This window comes from Spinacia oleracea, chromosome 4, assembly GCF_020520425.1.
Source record: "Spinacia oleracea cultivar Varoflay chromosome 4, BTI_SOV_V1, whole genome shotgun sequence".
NCBI classification, from domain to species: domain Eukaryota; kingdom Viridiplantae; phylum Streptophyta; class Magnoliopsida; order Caryophyllales; family Amaranthaceae; genus Spinacia; species Spinacia oleracea.
In genome coordinates this window covers 123,125,327-123,148,797 of record NC_079490.1, presented here as the reverse complement: position 1 = coordinate 123,148,797, position 23,471 = coordinate 123,125,327, and the positions used below count along the sequence as shown (strand labels likewise).

General features: G+C 37.5%; 1 long non-coding RNA gene across 1 annotated transcript; it reads right to left on the bottom strand.

Annotated features, from left to right (window-relative positions):
* Positions 1–4,043: 4,043 nt before the first annotated feature.
* On the bottom strand, positions 4,044–6,925 carry LOC110785986 (uncharacterized). Its single transcript, XR_002532759.2, has 3 exons — positions 6,625–6,925; positions 4,367–4,476; positions 4,044–4,262 (listed from the first exon to the last, which is right to left on the bottom strand). It is a non-coding gene; the product is annotated as an uncharacterized lncRNA (long non-coding RNA).
* Between the last annotated feature and the right edge of the window lie 16,546 nt (positions 6,926–23,471).

Sequence of the window (23,471 nt, the reverse complement as noted above, 5' to 3'; positions counted from 1 at the left end):
TTTAAGGCAAAATGTATGCATAAAAAATGAATAAAAGTTGCCTCATTTTTTTGGATATACATACACACAATAAGCACCCACTTTGATATAGGGTTTTTTGGATAAAAAAAGCGCAACTCAAACAATATTCCACTCTTGCGAATGCTATTGATGACTCAAATTAGGACGCCGATCTAGGACTAGAGTCTTTTTCATTTAAACCACGCATGATTTTTGAAAAGAAAACCTGATATTGACCCGGATGCTAGACTTGAATTGTTTTTAAATGGTTGATGCACGACTTGCGGCTTTTCGGAGATTCCAGTAAAATTTGGACGAAACAATGGCATTATAACGCCCGATACATGACATTGAATGTTGGATTATGAATGCTTATACTCTTAAAGGGACGAAGATCTTCGATCGTCACCTGCATGACCGGCGCCAAGCACATGGCCTGCTACTTGGTACATCTTTGTACAATCCTCATTTCTTGAGGGTGTTTGGGAGCTTGATTCATAACACCCTGGTTCTGCTCATTTTCTTCTACTTCCACCATGTCTCAAACCTTTGAAAACACCATAAATGAGTGGCTTAGTTCTTTGAGCAAATTAGAAAAAAGAGAGTTGGATATGATGAACCTAGCGGACTTCCCTTAGGTTTGTTAAGCTTGATCCAAACTTGCTTTATGCTGGCCTAAGCATGTGGGATCCAAGTAATCATGTTTTTCAATTCAGATAAAATGTAATTTGTCACCTTACATAGGAATTTGGTGCTATAATTGGGTGGCCGTGTTCAAAAGATCCGTGCATGCCAAGTGTTGAGGAACACTTTTTCTGTGCGTTTGAGAGGTTCTTGGGGTTGGATCCCCCGATCTTGAATTCTATTGTATTTTGGAGGGTAGGTGATCTTTCCCGCTTTGTTTCTCATTTTGCCAAGGTGGATGTCCCAAAGGGGAACCACCAAAGGGCCTTGTACTTTTGTCTTTTCGCCCGGTTCCTTTTTGTGAACTAAGGGCTTGGTGTTGGCGATGGGCGACATTTATGTCTCTCTTAGCTCTTGTTTTCTCGTTCTTTTTATTTAGTTTAATTCAAAGTTCTTGATGTATTATGACATTTTAGTTATTTGTTTCAATCATCATAATTCTTAGTGTCAGACCTTTTTTTCTTAGTCTTGCACCAGTTTTATGCTTTTACTCTTCTTTTGTAGGTATATGGATACATTTGAGAGAGAAATATAGGCTAAGGCATGCAGTGCACCCGTACACAGGACGTGCGCCCGCATCTTCATGGAATAAGCATCTTAAAAGTTCCTGGTTGACAGCGCACCCGCACAGCTTTCCGTGAGCCTGCACGGTTTCTTTTGAGACAAATTAAATTCAAACTAAAGGTCATCTCGTGCGCCCTCACGTCTCCTAACTGCCAACACACAAGCTTCCGCGCCTGAAAGGCGTGCGCCCGCTCGATTCCCAAGGAACGGTCCTTCTTCCAACATTCATCCGTGCACCCACACGGAGTTTGTGTTGCACCCATGTAAACCTAGACGTACGCCCGCACTGAACTCTGGAAGGGAATTTTTTTGGTTTTATTTTGTCTTTTTTAGGAAACACTTTTGACTCATATTTTGGACTTGTATTTGAAGGACGGGTGGCAACCATTTTTAAATTTGGAGTTAAAACTATAGGACTTGAGTTTGTAATTTGAATTTGGAATTTGAAATTTTGTATGCCTAGGTTTTGATTCGGGATTGTATTTGAAGTTTTGAAATTTGAATAAAAGTTTTGAGATTGTATTTAAAAATTTCATTTGATGGTTTTTACTTGGAAGTTTGACTTGGTAATTCAGCATTAAGACACACTGGTTTGGACTCTTGATTTTGGGAATGACCAAGGTTTTATGACCCAGAATGTCAGCATTATAACGCCTTGGTTGGACATCATAAGAGGTTATGTTCTTTTTGCGTGAGGCGTATTTAGGGGTTTTTGAATCGAACGGAGTGGCACTCCTAAATAATGACCCTGAATTGGCGATTTATGCATGAGGTTTAGTGATCCTCCAAAGAGGTTGATGAGCGGCATTTATGTCTCTCTAAGCTTAGGTTTTCTTATTATTTTATTATGATTTTTGGTGATTTTAGGTAGTTTTTATGACATTTATATGTTCTTGTTCCACTTTTATGCTTTATAGGAAAATATTGAAGAAATGTGGAAAACTGAGTAGAAATGGACATGAAGCAGCCCTGTGCGATCGCACAGGATTTGTGTGCGCTCGCACCATGTAAAAGTGGAAACATTGAAGGCAAAACAGGCCGTGCGACCGAGTTGCTGAGTGCGTTCGCACAAAAACGCAAACACTTTTCAGGAACTCCCCAATTTTGCATGCGATCGCACAGGATTTATGTGCGCTCGCACCAGATTTTGTGCGCACACACAGAAAAGCCATGCGACCACACGAGAAAAATTGAAGAAATTGGCTAAGTCAGGTATGTGCGATCGCACAGATTATTTGTGCGCTCGCACGACACAAAGGAAGTGATTCGTCGCTCTATTTGTTCGCACAAGATTTTTGTGCGCCCACACTGGTTCGTTCGCACATGGGTATGTGCGTTCGCACACCGACACAGGCTGGGCTCTTTTTAAGATTTAAAATTCTATTTTTGGAAACATATAAATACATTTTCTTATTTTATTTTTGGGAGAAAGTTTTTCATAGTTAGTTTTCAGATTTTAGAAGTGAGTTCTTAGCTTTTATGCTTTGATTTTAGAGAGAGAAAATCAAGAATCCTTGGTGTAGAATTCAATTTCGAAGATTATTTGCAGAATTTTTGAAGATTCATTGTAATCTCTCTTCCTCTTATTCTCTTCTACTTCTTTTAATTGATTCCTTAATTTCTTGCTTTTAATTCTTGAATTTGTTGATTGTTGATTGATTTTGCCTTTGATTCTCTTCTATTCAACTTCAATTGTTAGCTTGCTTCTCAATTTAGTTTTCAATCCCATGGCTAAGAGAAATTCCTTGATTCCATTCCTTAGCATAATGAGTAGTGAGTAGATTTTTAGTTAGGGTTAGGGGTGATAATTGGGGATTAATTGGGGAATGTAGAGGTATTATGTAGAATTGTTGATTCAATTAAAGTGTGATATGCAATTTTTGGGATTCCATGTTAGAATAGCTTAGTAGTTGCAAATGCTAGGCTAGTCTTTAGAATTGGGGCTTCCTTCATGGATTTGTCAAGAGATTGAGAATTTATGTTGGATTTGAAGTAACTAGGTGATCTAGATTCCCATTCTAATTCTAGGGTGACGCGAAAGCGTATCATTAGGATTGGTTTTGGCAAGGTTCGCTAACCGAAATGGGTGCCGGACCATATTCGTTGGTTGCTACACTACTACAAAAAACACTTTTGGAGTCGCCTCTTAACCACCTATAGAGTCGCCTCATGGGCGACTCCACAGGGGGCGATTCTATAGGTACCCACTTTACGTGTCGCCTGTGACCCGACATTGTAGGGAGGTTTATGTGTCGCCTCTAATGTTACAAGCGACTCCGTAGAGGAAATCTATGATTTTGTATGTACTGTTTTGAGTAGCCTATTTCATTTGCGGGGACGCATATGGTACTCAACTGCGTCGCCTACTTAGTTTGAGGTGATGTATATGGTACTCTATGGTGTCGCCTATTTCATGTGACGCGATGCATATGATAGTGTATGGTGCCGCCTACTTCGATAGAGGCGACGCATCTTGTACTCTTTAGAGTCGCCTACTTTATTTGAGGAGATGCATATGATACTCTATGGAGTCGCCTCCTTTGTTCGAGGCGATGTATATGATACTCTACGGTGTCGCTTGCTTCATTTAAGGTGATGTAAATGTATTATATGGCGCTGCCTGTTTCTTACGAGGTGACACATATATTACTTTATGGTGTCGCCTATATAATTGAGAAGTGACACAAATAGATGCCAACAATTCTGTAGACGTGTCACAATTTTTCTAAATGGCCACATTAGATATTTAAACCAATATTCAAACCAATCGACATTAAATGACATAAATAAAAAAATTCAAGCCAATAAAATGTAATCACCAAAATTGATAAAAGTCATACATAATACTTGTGTATTTTTACATGTTAGAAAATGCTGGACACGAATTTAAGAAGTTTATGTCCACTAAGTATCAAACTGAAATTAATTAACTACAGAAAATTATCAATGAAAAATCTACACCATCTTTCACGAACATCATTGATAACTTCTTGAGAATATGCCTCCAGAGTGAACTGCTACAACACAAAATCAAATTCCTAGATATATTAGCAACGACACAATTACACTCATACAAGCAAGTGCATATTTAAAGATAAAAATATGATGCGTTAATTACCTTTGAAATCACGTTCCTTTTTCGATACAATTGATACTATTTTATCCATATACTTCATGACATAATGGTCGGACTTGTTGAGGACGAGGACACTTAACCACATATAATAACTAAAATAAAATAAAATAATGATGTCAATACATAAATAAATAGGGTCTTTATTCATTCTCACAACAACTAATATACTCTAATAAAAATTTACCTTAACCACCTTTCAAATTAGCTTTGTTTACCGAGATCATTTATCCATATTCATTAGAGTCGTATATTCCCTAAACATCAAAGTAAAAACAACCCACCTAATTTAATGTTGCTTCTATTCATACTAGAATTACCCGATGAACTACTCTAAACCAATGAAACTAGCTACTCTGAAAAAATGGAACTGCAATTTTTCTAGGATTTTGAAAGCAGAATGTTGCTTCTGTTCAGTACAACATTTATTTTAAGATATATCTAAGTGAACCATGTTAGTGTTTCTTTCTGAAAAGTGTACAGAAGCCCTATGTTTCATGATTATTGTGAACGTTTAAAGTTACTGGTAGGATAAATCATATTCTGGCAACTCTTGTAGTAGTTTGCAGCTGGATAAAGATCTCTTAACATAGTTGAGTAAGAATCTAAATGCAAGTTACACACTACTTACAACGTGTAGCCTTATTATCCATACACTCAATTAATAACTCAATCATATAATCAATAATGTAATCTTACCGTGGATACAGTTTCAACTAGCTGTTAATAGAGTACACACGTATACATGTGGTTTTTCTATAAGTTAAATAGAGAGGGGCGATTGAGCTAATTAAAAAATAAAAGCAAAGACACAAATATAGATCAAGTAAAAATAATTAATTGAAGAGATGAAGAATTCTAGTATTCTGCTGCTTATAATTAGCATGATGATCATGGTAGGCAGTAGGGGAGCTGCAGGACACGAGATAGATGGTCAACAACTGCTTTCAAACATCATGCTTGAGGGGGCGGGTACTACTGCTACTGCTACTGCTAGGCTGAGTTGCACTGGTTCTGGACAAAGTTGAAACTTCATGTGGACTTTACCATATTATGTACTGTACAATATATTTATGCAAGAGGGGCAGAAAGTTGCTGGGCAATCAATAACAATTTCAGGATGCATCACACACTTGTAGAGTGTGATTGTAGTAGGGGATTCAGTGATTCACTACCTAAGTGATAACAAGGGAAGAAAAGCAGGACCTCTTGGCTTTAACACTGAATCTTTGCTGAGATTTGGCTCATAGTACTGAACATCCAGAGAATAGATGCTGTTATAAAGGGTTCAAGGCAACCCAACATGCCTTTTATAAAGAGATTCAAGGCAATCCAACATATTGAGATACTTCTTCAAGTAGTACTACACTGTAATTTGTATATACCCAACTAACCCAAGTTATATAGATCTAGCTAATGATGGAATGTAAAGGATGTATCAAGGTATCACCCCTTCTAATTCTTTTAAACAGCCAAACACATCTCTACCAGGCAATAGAAGGAAGGGAAGCAAGTAATGAGTGGATGTTTACCTTCCTTTTTTTCCATCACTGCTAAAATTAAATATAGGACAGATAATTAAGGGAACACAACAGTTACTCATCTATGTGTTTTCATCTACCCCCAACAATTTGTTAATGTTCTCCTTGACTTGAAGTGTTACAGATCAACTGTCTCCTATCCTACCCGGACTCGGATATCCGTGTTACTCGATTACATGTTTAAGTGTCATACAAAGATAAACAGTCTATGTTTAAGGCTGAAATAAGCTTACTTGTCCATTCTTGATATGTAGTACTTCATACCAGTTGAAATGAAGAGTAATAAGGCTCCTAGGTTAAGGAAACATCAATTGAGGGAACTAAATCGCATGAGCAAATGCTTCCCCGCCACAAAATACAACAACAAAACCCGACTACCTACCTATTAAAACCGAAACTGAACAACACCTACCATCAAAAATCAAGCAATTAGGCTATAATCAAGATTGAACACAAAACAAACCCTATCAACCCAAAAATAAATTTAACAATTTCCATAATTTCACACTATTTTTCTTTAATTTCGACAACAGAGAGGGAGCAATTATGTTTTTTGGGTTCCCAAGTCAAACAAGCACAACCTAATTAAATAAAAATATCAAAACCTAATTAATGTTCATCAATTAATTGTAAGAAAAAATACAGGTAACTAACAATCACTAAATCAAATTACAAGAACAAAGAAGAGGAAGAGGGACGAACCGAAGAAGGTTTTTATAGGGTTCGCTACTGCCTGATTCGACGGCTTCTGGCGGTTGCTTGAGTTATTGTCTATGAACCTTTAGCCTGCGATTTCGTGATTCCTCAATTTGTTGATGGAGGATATTGATTTCTAGAGTGTTGATGGAGGGTTTGAGTTCGCGAGTATTGCTGGAAGTTGAGCGGTTTCGAGTTCGTGAGTTATTGGAGGGTTGAGTGGTGCTCCTTTTTTCTTTTCTTTTTTTTAATGAAAGATGGAGGGTTTGAGTTCGTGAGTGTGGCTGGAGCCTGGAGGTTTACTTTTGAATGTAATGCTTTCTTTGTCTTATTTTACGTCTCTTAAATTATACTATGACCTTTGTGTTTTTCTTTTTTAAGTAGGGGCTTAATACTTTCTTCGATACGGGAATTTAATTAAAAAAATATGATTTATCTCTAAGGGGTCGCCTATAAATAAAAGGCGACACATAAGGCTATGGTGTCACCTGTAAACTAAAGGCGACAAATAAGGTCAACTCTATAGTGTCGGTTTGAATTTAACAAGCGATGTATATTAGGATCCGAAAACACTTTTCACGGAAGGGATATTAAACTAAATTGAAAGAAATACCTAATGTTTCGCCTATAAACGAAAGGCGACACGTATACTTTATGGGTCGGTTAAATACTCATAGGCGATGTGTAAGGTCAAATCTATAGTGTCGCCTATAATGTAAGAGGCGACACGTAAAGTATATATGTCCCCTGCAATGTAGCAGGCGACACGTAAAGTATACACGTCGCACTTTATATTGTGTGGGACTCGAAAACATTTACTTTTCGAGTCGCTTGCTCTACAAAAGGCGACTCCAAAAGCTTATGTGTCGCCTGATAAAATGCAGGCGACACGTAAGTCTTATATTTGGTATTTTATTATGATTTATGGAGCCTTATGAGTCGCCTACTCCATAATAGGCGACTCTAAAAGCTTATGTGTCGCCTATTTTTTTGAGGCGACTCAAAAAGTCCGACTCCGTAGGGTGTTTTTTTAGTAGTGCTACCTAATTTGCATGTCCTTGCATTGCCATGATTGCATAACATCTTGTTTTTCCCCAATAAACTCGATTTGACCCCCGATACCCTAACTCCTTCACAATTGATTGCATAATTAGTTTGATTTCCTTAGTTGTTTCGAATTCTTGAAATTAGTCTTCTAAACTAGCTTGATCATAAACTCGAAAACGAACCGTTCTCTTGGGACGATACTTGAACTTACCGCTATAACTCATATAGTGTGCCGATTTAGGGATTTTACAAATATTGTTTGATAGGTGGATTCCGATTTCAACGACACGGAAAAAGCCTCATCAGAGGTTTGAGTTTCTTAGTTGGAGGCTAAAGGTTTAGGCAAAACTGGAACTCGGCTTAGGGTGTCAAAGGGTCCTTGAATAAGTGTGCAGTTCAGAACAAGGTGCCTCCGCCCAAGGGACACGTATGTTTGCGAACACCGTCCATGTACAAGAATTTCGGGAGAATAATTGACAATTTCCAAGGTTTTATAGTCTAGGAATGGTCAAATACTTTTACCGGGAGCCGTATGGAGAATGGCCGAATCATTGCCCCCATGTTTTACCTCGAATGTAGAACACATCAGTATGAGGTAAATGTAGAAAATTTGATTTTGAAGTTTCAGAAAATGCATTCAAATCCTAAACTCAAATCAATAAACCAAAGTTTGAAATCAATCATTTCGGTGCTTATTCTCGAAGTTTGGAAGTGTTGACATCAATTCCGTGTCTCCCCTTAGGGCCGATGACGAGTCCAAATTAGACTAGCTTCAAGGTTGGTGCAACTCTGAGCGGAAGCCCCAATTGCTAAAATAAAATGAACTTATTACAAATCAAAATAATCCAAAATTCATTTCCCAAGTCCGTTCCCATCCCGAAACTTGGTATAGAATTCAATTCCAAAACAAAATTCCAAAATCAAAACACAATCTCTCGAAACGGAAACCAACATCGGTGCCCGAAGCACATTTCCAATCAAAATTCCATGAACAAATCCAAAATCGGGATTCGACCCAAAAACCCGAGCATCCCCGGCGCCAACCCGCAAAACCTAGCACAGACATTTTAAAATGTCACTTTTGTAGACGTAAAGAGCACCCTTAACCTCAAAGAAATAGTACAAAGCATCTTAGTTACCATACGTACAAAAAGGACGGTTGCCCTTTAGATGCCAACGCGCCTAAAGGACAACTAGCAGCGTCCTTCTGCCAGCAGGCCCAGCTCCTGGCGCTAACTGGACTTGGCATCCAACGCCGCCTGGCGCCGACCATGCTGCCATTCTCCAGCCTCTTTCCCTATAAACCCCCCCCCCCCATATTTACACAAATGAGGGAGAAAAATCCCAATATCAGAACGTCGGAAGGCTTCCAAAATTGTTCAACATTACAAATTGATATGTTCATATTTTATAATGTTTTTTGAAGGAAATAATGCCCTTGGTCCAAGTATGCATTCTATGTTAAGTCTAATAAGTGCGGTTCAGTATTAATTAACAAGTTAATAATTCAGTGAGATCAAGTGAGCTGAATGCCTAGCTAGAGGCCGCTTCAGTTCAAGTGGAATTAATGATATTAATCCACAGCTTACTCTTGACTGAACCCGTAGGGTCACACAAATAGTACCTAAACGGATCAAGTATTTAATGGCATTAAATACTCTATCTATGGATATTCGGAATCGACGGATCTTGGTTTCGGTGGGAGCTGAGATTGTCACAAGCAAGAAATGAATACTCCGGAAACGATGATATTGCCGGAAACGGAAATATGGATCGTATCGGAAATATAAATATTATCCAAATCGTAGATGTTGCCGGAAACGGAAACATGGTACGTATCGGAAAATATTATGGGAAATGGAAATATTGCCGGAATCGGAAATATTGCCGGAAACGGAAATATTGTCAGAATCGGAAATATTATCGGAATCGGAAAATAATTCCGGAAACGGAAATATTAAATATTTGTTCAAAACGGAAATTAATTCCGGAATCGGAAATATTAAATATTGTTCGTATCGGAAATGAATTCCGGAACCGGGAATTTAATCGGAAGCGTATCGTACGAATAAGCATCGGACGAGGCCTGCCGGACGAGGGCCCAGCACGAAGCCAGGCCATCGCCCAGCAAGCCAAGCGCGCCACACGAACAGCCAAGGCCACGCCAGGCCCAGCGCAAGGCCAGGCCCAGCAGGCCATGGCAGCGCGCGCAGCGCGCGCAGCAATGGGCTGCGAGCTGTGCTGCTGCTCGCGTGGGCTTGCAGCTCGCGTGGGCTGAGCGGCCGTGTGGGCTGTGCGCGGGCATGGCCTGCACGCTCGTGGGTCATGCTCGTGTAGATTTTGTGTTCACATACGAAACCTAAATTGACTAGGATTTGTTTGATGATTAAATTCCTAATCCTAAAAGGATAAAATTAATTAGTTAGAGTCTTACTAGGATTCTAGTTTAATTAATTAGTATCCTAATAGGATTCCAGGTCCTTTTCCATACCTCTATAAATAAAGGCCTAGGTCATTATTTGCAGGTACGATTGAAGTATTCAAAGGGTAAGTTTTTGAAATATAAATCAGCCATACACTTGCAATAAGAGCCGAAAATCCTAAGCACCTTAAGGGCGATTCTAGTTGGTCTAACTTGAGGCCGATCCGGACGTACTGTGGACTATTTACGGAGGGACGACATTTGGAGTCCTAAAGACTTGTTCTTGTTCGGTTCGGGCGCAGCTAGGGAAGGCACGCTACAACATGTATGCATCTATTCTATGCTAAATGATTATGTGTAAATAATATGCTTTCCTGGCTTTATGGTTTTTCCGCATGATTTATGTATTGTCATATCTATCATAACCTAACAGTGGTATCACGAGCCTCTTATTATTTTCATAATCTAAATTGCATAAACATGGTTAAATATTACAAATTTGCAAGAATTAAAAGGGGTGATTAATTTTCGTAATTGTTAATTAATTGCAAATTGCGTTTATTTAATTATTTGTACGTAGTTTTTTCGGCAGTTTCTTCGTTACTCATCCAAATCGAGTGATTTTTGTGTCAATTCCGCATATAAAAGGCATTCTAAAATTTTGACAAAAATAATAATTTTCGGCTGAACCCAGAATTCTCAAATTCGAAGCCTAACTATGACTTTTCGGAGGTTTTAGTTTTTCGAATGCAAAATTTCGTAAATTTAAGATGTTAAATTAAATATTTGCGATTCTTGTTGATAAATCTTGAATTTTTGATTGACCTCTTGTATATGTTTAACAAGTTTGAATGCCTAGCCTTGTTAATTATGCAATCTAATTTGTAATTATGATTCATTTGTTGAAAATTGGAATAATTTAGAATTAATTTGATTTTCATAATTAGTTATAATTTAATTAGATACCTATGATTAAAAACCACCATAAAAATTGTAAATTTATGATAAATTTTAAATTTTTATGACCTAGACTTGAATCCATGTTAATCGGAAATCAATTAAATAATAAATTTTCGATTTTTCGCCCTAAAATTATGAAATTAATATTATTTATTAATTTGTCATTAATTTTGAATATAAATTTTTAATTTTTTATGCGATTCGCTCATATAACTTGCACGCACAAAGCAATGGACGCTACGTGTTACCCTTAAGGGGTGTTGTATAGTGCGGGCATGCGACGACGAGCAAGGGAGCTCGTCGCCCATGCGGTACGAATGCAGCGAGCAAGGGCATGGTGCACGAGCACAAGGCAACAACCCTGCCTTGTGTCGTGGGCTGTGAGCAATGGGCGCATGGGCAAGGGCGAGAGCAAGGCACGAGCAGTCGCGTGTGGGCAGCAAGCGTGCTGCGCCACAGCGCGCAATGCCTCGCGCAAGCATGCGGAGCCTCGCGCGCAGCGAGCAGCGAGCGCTAGTGTGCGTGCGACGAGAGCTGCGCCCAGCGAAGGCGTGCAGCGTGCTTGTTGCGACGTGCGACGAGCGCTGCGCCCAGCGATGGCAAGCAGCTTGCCTGTTGCGACGTGCGACGAGCGCTGCGCCCAGCGATGGGCTGCGGCAGCATGCTTGTTGCGTCGAGCACTGGCGCGCGCAGCGAGCACTAGCTCGCGTGTTCGATTGATGCCTTGCGATGGGGTGCAGCAGCGATGCGACGCAGCGCATGGGCTGCGTGCACATGGCCAGCGATGGCTGTGTGCGTGTGGCCCATGGGCGTGCGTTGCGTGGGGTTGTTGCGTTGCGATTAGATAGTTTTGAAATTTTAATTTGAAAATTTCAGCTTACGTAATTTTAATTAATTTTAAAATTAATAATTTAAATTAATTTCTTGGATTTGAATTTTGAATATTGTAATTATAATAAATTTTATTTATTCTAATTATTTTACTAAAATTAAAATCATGAATTAATTTAAATACGACTGAAATTAAATTAAATTTATGGATTCAATTATAAACTTATATGAGCTTTAAATTTTAATTAAATTTGTATGTTTCCGGTTAGACTAGAAATACATTTTTATGTTTAAAATTAGTAAAGCATATGAATTTATTGGTTTAAGTGGGAGCCCTTTTAGTCATATACTCTTGATTAGGTCTACAAATCCTTAAGGTTAAAACAACTTGATTAGAATTAATAAGGACTGAATAATTTATAGATTATTGGTGCCCTTGATTAATTGTTGCAAATGTTTATGTGATGCATAATGTGTTTTACTAACCAGCTATGTGGGCCATTCATGATAATGAATGGGTGAATGGTATATATTGTATATGTACTGTTTTGCAGGTTATGAAGTGACTAGTATGGCCCAAATAGGATAGAAAATACGGTCTGCGTACCATTAATTTGAATGTAATTGGTCTAAAGTACCAAAGTTGTTTTTCAATTCAAATATGGTCTGCGTACCATCAAATAGTTGTAATTAGTTTTAATTATAGCTTATTCTATCTGAAGAAAATGGTGCCTCCCACGGAGATTTTCAAGACGGACTTTGAAGTTGAAGCTTCAAGACGAAGTCGGGCGATACTAGATCACATTTATCTTATGCATGTTTTAAGTTATTTATCGCTTTTAAATATGTCTTAAATATGCATGAGATCAAAGCTTGATTATGTTGCATGATTAAGGATTTTAGTTCACTTAAAATCTAACCAACATAGTAAGAGCCTTAAGTTCCAAACTTAAAAATTGAGTTAAAAGGTGCCATGCCAAAATATACACTTGCTTGGATATCCTTTACATCAATCTAGTAATAGTTTTCGCTCAGCGAGGTGTTACTTATTGGTCCTAAAGGGGCAAGGTACACAAATAATTGTGAGTACATGTTAGTTTTGGTGAAACTCAACGATATAAGTAAGGAGTCCTTTTATGTCGTGGCAAAATCGATAGGTTTACCTAATAAGTTCTTAGACGTACCTATCAACCAAGAATAGTTTCTAGACTATTAGCAAAAGGCTTTTGCTTACCTAAGATGTTTTAGGATTAAGTCGACAAACTGTGCTTAGTTCTTCAATGATTTTAGGATCTTGGAATCATTTTATTCACACCTGCCGGAACATTAAATTCGAATAAAATGCTAATAACTTGTTTGAATTGCATGATTGCTTTAATTTTCAAGTTATTACTCATGATAAATGTTTAGACTTTGCATTCTTCAATGAATGTTTTAATTATTGTTTATAATTAAATATCTTGCACTGCAGTAAACCCTTTTAGAAAGGTAACAGTAAATTTCCTCGATTGGTAGTGAATCCAAGAACGATTCACGGAAATGAGAGAAAGTGAGCAATTTAAAATGTACGTTTCTTATAGCGACTTTTATGGTTGTTTTCGAACATCAAAGTCGAATGGCAAACCAATTGGTGCTTGTGAATTCAAAATACACTGTAGTTTTGAGATCATAAAGCATTGAGTTTAATACGCTCAGCTTTACCAATGGTTAACAACCTAATATCTTTGTCCATTTAATTCTCGAATGAGTCTAGTCCCTAGACATTCGAATAGATCGATGCTTAGAGAACTTTAGAAGCTTCTGGAAAGATCATCTAGTTGAAACTTAATATTCAACATAAAATGGTAAGAACTTTGTCGGAGTGACATTGAACATGTCTAACAAAGTATAAAAGTCAACACTAAAGAAGACAATTCTTAAGACTATAAGAAAGGGTACAAGAAATAGGAAAACAAGGAACAAATGAAAGGAATTTACGATTCCGTTTCTACCTATAAGTTTATGTTTAAAGAGAAGTGACCTAGCAATCAAACTTCCTTGGTATCATATACCGCTTGAGGTTCTTATTTCGGTAATAACTCAAACAATGGAAGCTAGGATACACTAATGACCTACAAGTGGGAAATGAAGCATGGCAATGCTACATTAGTTGTAGGGTCATCTAGTTTGTTTTAAGTCCTTTCAAAGGCTGGAACTTAATGGCTATTTTGTTCCATAATCAGCATACCTAAATTTCTGTTTACAAACACAGAAAGACTCACATTCAAGAAAAACAAAAACAATGTTTGTTTGCTTATTTGAATGAAATGGTCAATTACGGGTTGAGTCAATATGCTTGATTAAAACAAACAACTCTTTAACAATAAGAACTTTACTAGGTTCAAATCAACCCCTTAATATGTGTTCCACTAATCTTTGGCATTGTTACTTAGACCATGTCAACAAGTTAACATTCAAAAGCTCTGTTTTGATGGGCTTTTGAAAGTTGATTGATTTCTAGATCATTCAAGACAAGCTAGTCTTACTTGTTGAAAGTAACAAAAGATATGAACTATTGTTAGAACGCCTAGACAATAGAGTTCAAAGCTAAAGAAAGGTTTTATGACTTTATTATTTCACACAGATTTCAGTGAATATAGGTTTATTTACTCAATGTGATATAAGTTTGAATCTGTTTGGCTAGTTCAAAGATTCAGAAGTATAAATCCCACTTGGCAAGAAATCATAAAAATCTAGGTTAAGATCATGTTGATGATTACTTAAGTCAAGAATGATCATCAATGAGTGTGTGTAGTAAAATTCACAATCTACTCCATAAGATATGGCATATCTAAGTTGGAATGATCGAAGTCGATTAGTAATTGATTCGATCAATGATGAATCATAAAGACTTTTCCTATAATTTTTAAAACAAAATGCTCAACTACCACCAACTAAACCAAATTCGTCAAAGCTATTGAAAAGTAATATCAGAATATCTTTTCAAATATATATATCTAGAGAGTTGCTAGACTCAGTGTGAGCTTAGTGTTTGTCATTCAACAAACTAAGGCCCAAGTATAGATATATGTTTCATTGTGATTTATTCAAATGAGACACAAGGGTATTGTTTCTACCACGAATTTTTGAGAACATAATGTTTGTTTGCTCGAAATAATGTCCTTTTGGAGATTCGTTTCCAAAATGACAAGTGGGAGAAAATAGACCTCGAAAGTCTTCGAGGCGAACAACAAACATAAACGGACATTCCGGAGGCTATTCCAAGTGCTTCACAAAATCCGAACTTATTCTTTAAGGACTTTAGAAGTGGCTTTAAAGAATAGACATCTCTTAGAGGACTTACAAGTGCTTCAAGGAGAACAAAATATTCAAAGGACTTTCAAGTGGCTATTGATATTCTATTGTTTGATGTTCTATACCCAAGTAGGCATAGAGTTCAAATCACTGAAACTATGAGATTCTTCTATTAGATAGTAAAGAATCATGGAGTTCAGGTCACTGAAGCTATGAGATTCTTCTATTAGATAATGAAGAAACCTACAACTTGCAGTCAAACTATTATCATGTAGATTAATGAGTTTGTGACCTGTAAGAAAGCTATGACGAAACCCAGATTCCCTAAAGATGGTTAGAGGCCATATATAGACTCAATGTTTTAAATGGTTAGAGGCCATAAAACATACTCAATGTTTTGATGACAAAATTGAAATTTTGTTGATTTGCAAGAATAGTTTCACACCTATTGGTTGCAAGTTTGTTTTAAGGATAAAAACCATCAAACATTGAATTGTGTTAACACACAAAGCTAGATTAGTTGCTAAAGGTTACAAGCAAATTCACGATGTGGATTGTGTTGAAACCTCATGCATAATCGTAATGCTCAAGTCTATAAATCAAGCAATGATTGCATATTGGTACATATGGCAATTGGATGACAAAACTTATTCCTCAATCAAATGTTGGAATAACTATGTACATGGTATGTCATAGGATTTGTGGATCCAAATAAATGCTTGAAAAAGAAAGCTAGCTTATGAAATCTAAGTACAGATTTAAGCAAACAATTGGGAATTAGAAATGTATTTTAGTGAAGCTAATAAGTATTTTAGTTTCATAAAATGTACATGATTCTTATAGATATATAAGAAGTTTAGTGGGAGTACATAAAAACTTAATTGGTCCTGTGTGTATCACACACATATCTCTCTATTGTGAAATAACATTCAAATGCTAATGACTTAGATTTGAAATTATTCATCAATGATGGACCAAGGCGAAACTTAGTACATACTGGGTATTAAGATCTATTTACAAAGATCTTATATTAATGTTTTGGATTAAGTAATGGCATTTACTAAATCAAACACGAAAGACTCCATTGGAGATATTCGACCCATGTGAATAAATCTAAGTAAAGAATGTTTGAACTATGTATAAGCATTTACTAAGTTAAACATCAAAGGATCTAAGTAAGATTATTAACCTATATTATATGTCAAAGAATTTAGCTGGATTTAGTATCTACTGAAACTAGATGAGCTAAAGTTACATGAATAGAATTCAATTGGGAATTATTCTGCAAAAGAATTTATCATGTATGATATAATATGAGGATCGCCAAAAACGTATCGTATGACTTTAGGCATGACGAACATATACCAATCTCTATTGATCTAAGTGAAGATCAACTAGATTGAGATCAAGAATACTTATGGTACTTGAAAAGGTACATAGGAATAGTTCTTGATTCAAGGAAATAAAGATATGCTAAATATTGATGCTACACGCATAAAAACTGGCAAATGATCAAGCAAGACCCTTTGGAGTTAACCATTGATAAGGACGAGCTATAGAGCATCGTGTTTTGAAATGGCAACATGGATTGGAGACCATGAGTTGTTGCGTGGGATATTAAAATATTAATTTCTATGTTCTAAGATACAGCTGGAAAGTATTCCACATATCTGTGAACTGCTTGGATAAGTAATTCCAAACAAAGAATTACTAGCAACCTATAAAGTTTAAGTAAAAGTACTTATTGCCTAAGAAGCAATAAAACAGGGTTGTTTATGTTAAAGAGTTCTTCACTGAACTTGGGTAGATCACATGTCTGCTGGCTTGATGGTTCTTCATTGAAAAAATGCGTAGAACCACTCTTGAAGCAAGAAAAGACTAGATCACAAAATAAACATACTCAAAAGATCTTATCATCTATCTCGAAGAACATTCGATGAAAAGGATATTAAGATTGGCAAAGCATGATAACTAAACCTATGCAACAAGTGAGAAACAACACTCACATTGTAGCACTGGAAATCAAGCATAGCTTTGAATTCCATGAACTGTTTTAGAAGATGGGTTTGAGGCCCATGGTGGTAAAACATTGGGGTTGAACATTTATCATATATGAAATGAATTTTCATATTCCATTTAATCTTGGTTTAGTATTAAATGATGAGTCCCTTCAATTTGACAATATATTCAAGATAGACTGTCAGGACCAGTCCTGTGACTAAGAAATGTCTATCAAGTGAACTTGAATGTCAAAGGTTGAAAATGGTCCCTAGTCGGAGTTTTCTATAAAATTGGACGCATAGAAAACGTTAGACGACTAGAATGCAAGATGACTAGTAGTTCTGTTTCTTGAACTATGTGGACATGGCAATGTCATAATCATTTGCATAGATACTTACTTTGGGAAGACTAGTATCGGACAAGACCTATGAAACTTTACTGTAAGAGATGAAAATCTGTCATAAGTAAATTTCATTAAAATTATTAGACACTAAATCCTCAATACCTGAGTGATTTGAGATTACTTGTTTGAGAACTGGTTGCTTTGACGTTGACCAACCGTCGCACCGTAAAAGGAGGCTATAAAGGCAACGCTCAGGTAATCACCTATCAAACGAAGTCTAATCTCAAGATCGCAAGATTGGGATTGTCCTTCCATGAATCGGGATGAGATGCTTAAAAGTTGTACAAGGCCACTCGGAGAGCTAGAAACTGTGAAATGCATGGCCGTGCTCGGATGAATCATAGGCTATGATTATCTGTTTATTTGATCAGTTGAACTCTGAAACCGAGAAACACCTCTGGACATAATAAGGATGACAACTCTTACCTTATGTTCAAGAGCAAGCATCGAGCGACAAATGAATTAGGAAATGCACACTTGTCCCTAAGGACAAGTGGGAGACTGAAAGAAATAATGCCCTTGGTCCAAGTATGCATTCTATGTTAAGTCTAATAAGTGCAGTTCAGTATTAATTAACAAGTTAATAATTCAGTGAGATCAAGTGAGCTGAATGCCTAGCTAGAGGCCGCTTCAGTTCAAGTGGAATTAATGATATTAATCCACAGCATACTCTTGACTGAACCCGTAGGGTCACACAAATAGTACGTAAACAGATCAAGTATTTAATGGCATTAAATACTCTATCTATGGATATTCGGAATCGATGGATCTTGGTTTCAGTGGGAGCTGAGATCGTCACAAGCAAGAAATGAATACTCCGGAAACGATGATATTGCCGGAAACGGAAATATGGATCGTATCGGAAATATAAATATTATCCAAATCGTAGATGTTGCCAGAAACGGAAACATGGTACGTATCGGAAAATATTATCGGAAATGGAAATATTGCCGGAATCGGAAATATTGCCGGAAACGGAAATATTGTCAGAATCGGAAATATTATCGGAATCGGAAAATAATTCCGGAAACGGAAATATTAATATTTGTTCGAAATGGAAATTAATTCCGGAATCGGAAATATTAAATATTGTTCGTATCGGAAATGAATTCCGGAACCGGGAATTTAATCGGAAGCGTATCGTACGAATAAGCATCGGACGAGGCCTGCCGGACGAGGGCCCAGCACGAAGCCAGGCCATCGCCCAGCAAGCCAAGCGCGCCACACGAACAGCCAAGGCCACGCCAGGCCCAGCGCAAGGCCAGGCCCAGCAGGCCATGGCAGCGCGCGCAGCGCGCGCAGCAATGGGCTGCGAGCTGTGCTGCTGCTCGCGTGGGCTTGCAGCTCGCGTGGGCTGAGCGGCCGTGTGGGCTGTGCGCGGGCATGGCCTGCACGCTCGTGGGTCATGCTCGTGTAGAGTTTGTGTTCACATACGAAACCTAAATTGACTAGGATTTGTTTGATGATTAAATTCCTAATCCTAAAAGGATAAAATTAATTAGTTAGAGTCCTACTAGGATTCTAGTTTAATTAATTAGTATCCTAATAGGATTCCAGGTCCTTTTCCATACCTCTATAAATAAAGGCCTAGGGTCATTATTTGCAGGTACGATTGAAGTATTCAAAGGGTAAGTTTTTGAAATATAAATCAGCCATACACTTGCAATAAGAGCCGAAAATCCTAAGCACCTTAAGGGCGATTCTAGTTGGTCTAACTTGAGGCCGATTCGGACGTACTGTGGACTATCTACGGAGGGACGACATTTGGAGTCCTAAAGACTTGTTCTTGTTCGGTTCGGGCGCAGCTAGGGAAGGCACGCTACAACATGTATGCATCTATTCTATGCTAAATGATTATGTGTAAATAATATGCTTTCCTGGCTTTATGGTTTTTTCGCATGATTTATGTATTGTCATATGTATCATAACCTAACATTTTTACCCCTGTCCCTTTGTACTTTTCGATCTCAAATGAGCTCTACAGAGATATTTTTAGTACAAATGTGCTCCTTATAGTGTGTTTGTAGTTTCAGGTTTATCATTGTAGGAATTAACAGATTTGAATGCATTTCCTACTCGTTTGAAACATTGCAAGAGGTGATGTAATTTAGAGAGCACGAACATTGAGTTGGAAGAGTTATGAAGCAAAGCGAATAATAAAAGAAATAGAAAATTGAATTTCGTCCACTATTTTTGTTGTTCCTAAGTTTTGGTTGATGACACACACATATTGCAAACTTCCTGATTATGGTTGCTAAATGACTTTGAACAGGCATATGCCCAAGTTTCTATTAGGATAGGAACTTGAATAAACTGGTGAAGTTCCTGAGGTACACTTGGAACAGTCAATGGAGTTTCAGAGCTGGAAGTTGTATCTGTTCCAGTTTGAAGTCACAAGAGGAGCAACACAGTTACATATCAAGAGTTCCGAATATCCACAAGAACTATTACAGACTCATAGCCAAGAGTTCCTGTGTTAGCTAGAGAGGAACTCATCAATGTTCCTTGGCTGGAACGTCTGAAGCTTCTGAGTTGCAAGTTCCAGACAAAGGGAAGACATGAAGTCTAGGTAGTATTGTTGTTCCTAAGTTTTGGTTGATGACACACACATATTGCAAACTTCCTGATTATGGTTGCTAAATGACTTTGAACAGGCATATGCCCAAGTTTCTATTAGGATAGGAACTTGAATAAACTGGTGAAGTTCCTGAGGTACACTTGGAACAGTCAATGGAGTTTCAGAGCTGGAAGTTGTATCTGTTCCAGTTTGAAGTCACAAGAGGAGCAACACAGTTACATATCAAGAGTTCCGAATATCCACAAGAACTATTACAGACTCATAGCCAAGAGTTCCTGTGTTAGCTAGAGAGGAACTCATCAATGTTCCTTGGCTGGAACGTCTGAAGCTTCTGAGTTGCAAGTTCCAGACAAAGGGAAGACATGAAGTCTAGGTAGTCCACTGTACTTAGAATTTTATGTAAATATTAATTATGCTAATGGTATATAGAGTACTCAAGGAACTTATGATTTAATTAGACCATTTATTGGAAGCGATTTTTATGGAAAACATTTTCATAAATAAAAACAAGTTTTGCATATTTAATATAAAATAGATTTACGTTTTATTTTATTTAAACAAAACTTATTTTCCTAAAAATTCTCCTAAGTTTTTGTAGATAAATAAAATCTGTTTTAAAGAAATATTTTAGGGTTTGATTGAGTCAAATCACTAACTGCTTTATGGCTGAACGTGGGAAGTGGTCTTCCCCTTGTTCCTCAAGTCAAGGGACGTGGAGACCAAAGTGCTGGCAGTTAGCAGTTGAGGTTTTGAAGGGAACTAACCCTAAGGATAAACACTATAAAAGGGAAATCGTTTTTGGTTTAAAGTACACAAACATTCTGAGAGTTCTTGCTTTCCTAAAAACGTTTTGTCTAAGATTTTCTAAAACAGTTTGTGTCCTAGCTAATTCAAAGTTCCTAAGTTCCTTATATCCACACAAAAGCATTATTAATATCTAGAGTTATCCAAACACAAATTATATTTTGTATTAGTAAGGATAGAGTTATCCTGTTTAGACTTAGAGTTTAAGTCTGAGAGAGAGAAGTTAAGGAGTTGTAATCGAAGTAGATTACTGTGAGGAACACGAGTTTGAGAGGAACTTGTGTTGGAGAGATTATTGTAATCGAGGCATTACCATAATAAAAGAATTCTCTTCTTGATTAGTATCAAGAAGTTTTCACAATTGTTGTTATTGTCTTCTCTATTCTCAGTTTCTTGATTGTTTCTTAAGTTCCGCAAGAAACTTTATCAAAGTTCTAATTACAATTCACCCCCCCCCTCTTGTGCGTGTTCCTACTGGAATAACAGTTGGTATCAGAGCCAGTACTCACCAAAACACAGGAAACCCTGTTTGAGTCAAGTTCCTGAAAGTATGAACTCACAAGAGAAACTGGAAGAAGGTTACTCGACACAAAGGCCACCTATGTTCAATGGCAAGTTCTACTCATACTGGAAGAATAGAATGGAGATATTCATCAAAGCTGAAAATTACCAAGTTTGGCGTGTAATTGAAGTTGGAGACTTCGAGGTAACAAAGACCAATGCTGAAAACGAGGTAGTTCCTAAACCAATGTCTGAATTTTCTAAAGAAGACTTTGATAAATATGAGATGAATGCCATGGCTGTCAAAATCTTGCATTGCGGGCTTGGACCTCATGAACACAACAGAGTCATGGGGTGCAAGAACGCAAAACAGATTTGGGAACTACTTCAAGTAACCCACGAAGGAACTAATGAAGTTAAGCGTTCCAAAATTGACCTTTTGATGTCTAAATATGAAAGATTTGAGATGCTTCCAAAAGAAACTATTCAAGAAATGTTCACTAGATTTACTAACATAACCAATGAATTAGTTTCTCTTGGTAGAATCATTCCCACAGATGAACAGGTAAGAAAAATACTAAGAAGCATGCCACAAGATGATCGCTGGAGAACAAAGGTCACTGCACTGTTTGAGACCAAGGACTTCACCAAGTTCAACATTGAACAACTTGCTGGTTCCTTGATGACACACGAACTGCATCTTGGAGCTGCTGTTCCCGAGAGCTCAAGAAGTCGAGGACTTGCTCTAAAGGCTGAGGAACTCGATGAATCTGAACCAGATGAAGAAGAGGCTGCCATGCTGGTCAGAAGAATGAGAAAGCTCTATAGGAACTTCAAACCAGGAAACCAGAAAGGAAGGAACTTTGCCAAGAAAATCACTAGTTCCAAAACTGAGCAAGGTTGCTTCAAATGTGGAGAAACTGATCATCAAATTCGTGAATGCCCTCTGTGGGAGAACGACAAGACCAGAGGAAAAGGGAAGGAACAGGTCAAAGATCGCTTTAACAAGTCTACCTTCAACAGACCAAACTTCAAGAAGGCCATGATAGCTGCATGGGGCGAAGCAACAGACTCAGAAGACGATGAGGAACAACCAAATGAAGAAACTGCAAATCTCTGCCTTATGGCTAGAACAGAAGGAACTGATCAAGTTCCATCAGAAGAAGTAAGTTCCTCCACTCTTCAGTGTCTCTCAAAGTCAAAACTAATTGAACTGTTGCTAGAAACTCTAGATGATTACAAAAAGCTAAGTATATTAAAAGCACAAAGTGATAGAGCCTTGGAACTCAGTAAAGACCACATAAATTATCTGAACAATATTAGATCTGATGTCCAAGGCAGGTTCTTTGAATTACTAGATAGAAATACCTCTATTAATGAGTCATTCGAAAAAATTAGAAATGAAAACATCCTTCTACAAGTTCAACTCAGTCAATATAAGATGTTTAATTTAAGTTTAGATCCTACAAAATCCTTGGAAATCAACATGGGAATTTTTAACATCGACTTAGAAAATTTAAACAAAGATCTGATCACCACAAAGGAACAAAAAGAGAAACTGGAAAGGGAACTATCCATGGCCAGGGCACAGAGACAACCACCTAAAGTTCCTCCCAAATGGATTGAGAATGCTCAATCTAAGAGAACAGAAGGATTGGGCTTTAACCATAAAAATAGTCATAAGAAGAAGTATGTGGATCTTCCTAGTGTAAAAGTCTGCTTCTCATGTGGAAGTGGAAGTCACATAAGTACTGAGTGTTCCAAGATGAAGGAACAGGATCAAAGAAACATAAATTATGTAAAACAAAAATGGGTTAAGAAGTCTGAAGTTATAGTTGAAAAGGAACTCGAGGAAACCCGAGTTCCTGTAACTAACCTTTGATCTCTTTACAGATTCTAGTGAAGGGGAACAGCTCGTGGTATCTCGACAGCGGGTGTTCCAAACACATGACAGGAGACAAATCTAAATTCCTCTCACTAGAAGCCTACAATGGAGGAACTGTGACCTTTGG